This window comes from Triticum aestivum, chromosome 3A (genome assembly GCF_018294505.1).
Source record: "Triticum aestivum cultivar Chinese Spring chromosome 3A, IWGSC CS RefSeq v2.1, whole genome shotgun sequence".
Classification (NCBI taxonomy): domain Eukaryota; kingdom Viridiplantae; phylum Streptophyta; class Magnoliopsida; order Poales; family Poaceae; genus Triticum; species Triticum aestivum.
In genome coordinates, this window is record NC_057800.1 from 40,954,156 (window position 1) to 40,958,923 (window position 4,768).

The following is a 4,768-nucleotide window of genomic DNA, read 5'->3' on the forward strand; positions in this document are numbered from 1 at the left end:
AACTTGAAGACAGGTTCAGGGGGCTACTGACGGTGTCCTAGACTAGGGGGTACTCACCACCTCGTCTCCCGATCTGTTAGATTGGGCCGAGGACCCCCATGGCCGTATACTCATGGGCCAGTTCAGACAATTGTCGCATACATGGAAGATTCCACAAGACTTGGTGATGAAGACAAGGACTCCTCCCCACCGGCGTATTCGGCTAGGACTCTTGTTATCCTAGGCCTCTGGTGCATTATATAAACCGACGCCAGGCTAGTCGATAGATCATATACAACAATCATACCATAGGATAGCTTCTAGGGTTTTAGCCTCTACGATCTCATGGTAGATCAACTCTTGTAATACTCATATCATCAATATAAATCAAGCATGACGTAGGGTATTACCTCCATCAAGAGGGCCCGAACCTTGGCAAACATCGTGTCCCCTGTCTCCTGTTACCATTGATCCTATACGCACAGTTCGGGACCCCCTACCCGAGATCCGCCGATTTTGACACCAACACGAGCAGTCAAATCACAAGGCCCCGCCTTCCAGCAGTAATGAGCCGTCAAATCACAAAGGCCCTCGCCTCTTGTGAAACCGACCAAGCTAGACTGCCCTGCCCTCTAGCCTTTTCAAAAATGTATACTTTTGTACAACAGTAGTATCGATGGATTGCGCCATGGAGAAAAACTTGAAATTAAAAAAAGGTGGTACATATAGAGAGCACTCGTCGCGAAATTATGCATATAGTATTATTAAAAAGGCTAGTCACAATAATGGTGTCCAGCACAACCCACCCCTCAAATAAAACTAAGAGGGTGCTTGGATACGTTTTAGTCCCATGACTAAAAGTAGTGGGACTAAAACATGCTAGCCTCACACATGCTTGGATCCAAATACTAAAAAGGCTAAAATCAAGTTAATGAGCATTTATTATCCTCCAAACCCTCCAATCCAGAACTCGCCTATGTTAAAGGAGAGGAGTTAAATGAGTAGAGAGAGGACTAATCCACATTTTAGTAGGGGTACCCCTGACTAAAAAAATTTAGTCTCAAGACTAGTTTTAGCCCCTCTTTAGTCAAGGGTCCTTGGAACTTTAGCCTCTTAAAGAGACTATTTTTAGTCAGACTAAAATAAGTCCCTTGGATCCAAGCACCCTCTAAGCATCCTGGAATTCTTTGACAAAACTAAGCACCCTGAAATTCTTTGACAACTAAACTGCTGGCTATATGATGTTGGCCAAATATATTGTACGTATATAATGTGAAGAAATGAGTGGTAGTACTATACCAACTAAAAGATGAAATGAAAGAAATACTAGTATGTATGTACTGAATAGTTAAAGTAACGAGAAGAAACATAACATAGTTCTGCTGGGGGCTCAGCACAACACACCCCTCAAATTAAATTAACACACCTAAAATTAAACTTTGCAACTATTCTGGTAGACACTTCATTAGAACCACCATGAGCAATGACACTTCCACCTTACTTGGAATCCTCGTCCACGTCCTCGACTTCGTCCTTGTCCCGCTTCCTCTTGGCCGATACTTCTTTGCTTGAACCGCACACTTGGCTGTTGCTCTTCATCCAACCCTTGTAGATATTGAAGCAAAGGTAGCCATCCATTGCAGCGTAGTGGATGTGGTCTATATCTAGTACATTCTACTGCCATGCATGACGATGAAACGTGTATGGAGGTTTCTCCAGTTTACCGTACTAAGGATGAACCATGGCTCCTGCCAGGGTCAGCATTGAAGCCTGACGAGAGGACACCAGCCGATTCTTCTGGAGGTCGAAGGTGTTGACTACAATGAGGCCTATCTGACGCATGACTTTTTTGTCGTTACAAAAGTCTACAGTAACGAATTTGACTAAGTTGCTCTCGAGGAAGTCCTTAAAATCCTGGCACTCAACGTCGGCATGGCATATGTGGTAGACCAAGCATAAGTCATGCATGCAAACCTGGATCACGACGGGCTTCTTCCTCTCTTCGTCCTTTAGATCCTTCTCTCGTCCCAGGACTGTGGTGTACTCAACATCTAGCCTAGCGACCCACTCATCATCTGAGTCTTCGAACATGCGTCTGAAGCGAGAAAGGCATCCTTTCACCGTCGCGGAAGAACGGGTGTAGATGACGTCGAACTCATCACCGGTGATGGTTCTAACCTTGTACTCACCGCCGATCGTGGAGATTTGGGACGCCATGGATTTGGGACGAGGGTTAGGATTAGTGGAACTGCCGTAATGTGAATGGACGGGACGACAAGGAGCGAACCGCCATAGTATTGAAGGACGAGCGGGGATGAGTAGGAGCGAACAGCCAGCGTGCGAACGACAGGGTAGTGGCTTTCCATTCTCCCATGATACGGGCTTCTGAGAGCCCTTGGATCTGAGATCGAACAGTTGCATGGCGTGATTCTAGACCTATGGGTGAATATCCTATCCTGGAGGGTTATTCTGCAAATTTTCAGCAACTTAGCATGCGACCGTTTGATCTCAGATCCAAGGGCTGCCAGCAGCTCGTATCATGGTCGCGCCTACCACGACCGTCGCGTCGCTCGCGCAGTCGTGCCCTTGGAGATTTAACATGGTGCGTTAGGCTATCTAATGTTGGCATATCATACATAGTCATCACTTAGTCACTCATACTATAACAAGGTTGGCTATAAGGTTGGCTATAAGTGTATTTTTTTACTCCTCTCTATCTCTTTCTTCGTACTCCCTCCGTCCCATAATATAAGAATGTTTTTGACACTAGTGTAGTGCCAAAAATGTTCATTTATTATGGGACACAGGGAGTACTAGTATTTATTGCATTTGCCAAGGAGTGACCTCTTCCAATGAAATGGTGTTGCTAAGTTTGCTTCATTTAATTAGCTATAGACTCAAAATTGTCTTTTCACCTAGGTACACGCGCTTAGCACCGTTTCTTCCTTGGGTCACCAAACTAGTCTCTCTCTTCTTGATTAAGTTGCCACATCAGACCTTATGCCTATGTGGCAAGCTTAAGCACATATAGGAGCAAGTAAAAGTATGTACCATAGTGCGCTTTACATGGCATTTTTGCATATGTGGAGGAAAGAGAGGCAAGGAAAAAGTGGAGAGGTGGGCTCTCATGCAAGAGCCAGCCTCTACTACATGGTGAAGCATTGGGAGAGGCGCCTGTATGGAGGTGGTCAGGAATCGGGAGACTCACGCCGGTCGTAGCGCCACAGTTAAAATGATAATGGCAAGTCAAATCACAGGGCCCCACCTATCCAGCAGTAACTCGCTGTCAAATCACACAGCCCTACGTTTGCAGCAGCCTACTCCCTCGTCTTCTCGCGTCTCTGTCGAACCGACTAGGCGGAACTGCCCCGCTGCCTACCGCGCAGGAAAAGCCCCGCCCTCGACTTTTAAATAGTATACAGTATACTAATTTTGTATCCATGGATTGCGCCCGCACCACGGAGCAAAGCATCTAGAAAACGGTGGTATACAAGTACGGAGTATACAGCACGCCCGTCGCGTTCGCGTCGCACCCCAGACGGTCGGTCGGTCTGGCATGCTGCTCTCTGAATGGAACGCGCGTCATATTGCGTTTACACACACATGTGGGATGGCAATTGAGAATGGACCATAGGCACACTCCCCAGCCCCGCAAGTCGGGTGACTTAATAGAAGAGGGAGACGAGCAATAGTACTAGAGAAGTGTTGTACTACGTTGGTGCCTGGATGATCCCTGCAAGACACAGAAGATCGGTTCGTCCATGCCTGTGACCAGACTCCAGCAGACACGCCTGGATTGGCTATCGTCTACATATCGTGCAGGCTGTGTTGTACATGGCTGTAGTTGTGGTGAGAAATCTAAAAAAAGGTTTCTTGTCATCTCGCAAAATTAGGTATCATGTGCTTCGGATCACTGTGAGGGTTAAACAGCGACAACTGAGTTGGGATAGTCATTGGGGGCACATGCATGAACAGTGACTAATCGGCTGCCATCTAGGTCAAGCCGGCTATGTTAATTAGGACATCTATCGACGGACCCCTTTCCTACGAGTTTATCTTCAATTTGAGCTTTGTTCCTTGTCTAGTTTGTCCATCGGGATTCTTGTTGTCTCCTTTGGGCAGTGAGGTTATGATTTCTTGTCATGTGGCATTTTTTCGTGTTATATGTTATAATCCAGCACTTCAGATCAAAATGATGACAACCGTGCCTCCAAACCATGTGCATGAAGACTTCTCGACAGTCACTGACGAGGTCAAGCCGGCTCCGGTAGACAAAACAAAACTAGTACTACTCCACTATATAGGCAGGAGACTCAGTGCTTGCTTGCTAGTGTTGCTCTCTTCACACTGTCTCGGCCTCTCCAGATCTAAACACGACAGCGGTGGCCAAACTCTCGCTCTCTCTCTCTCTCTTTGCTCACCGCTGGTCACAGATCCAGCAGGATCCTCTCCGCCAGGGAAGGTGAGAAGGTGCAATGTTCACGCGTTCGTCCTCGGCGATGGCTCTTACCCACTGCTGGGTGTGTCCTGATCAGCCTGCCTTGCCGTTCTCTCCCAAGCACCGCTGGTGAGGGAGGTCCTCCGACCCCTTCTTCATCGCTGCCGTAGTGTTGGCAGATCCGGCCTCCCGCCTCCCACCTAGCGACATCCCGGCGACCATCAGGTATAACTTCCATCAAAACCGGCCTTGCCCTACTTCTCGAGCTCCTGACGTCGCTGCATTTGTATCTTTTACTATTTCTTAGGCCCCCTCATAGATAGGATCGATCGGCTGTTCGAAAACCACCTA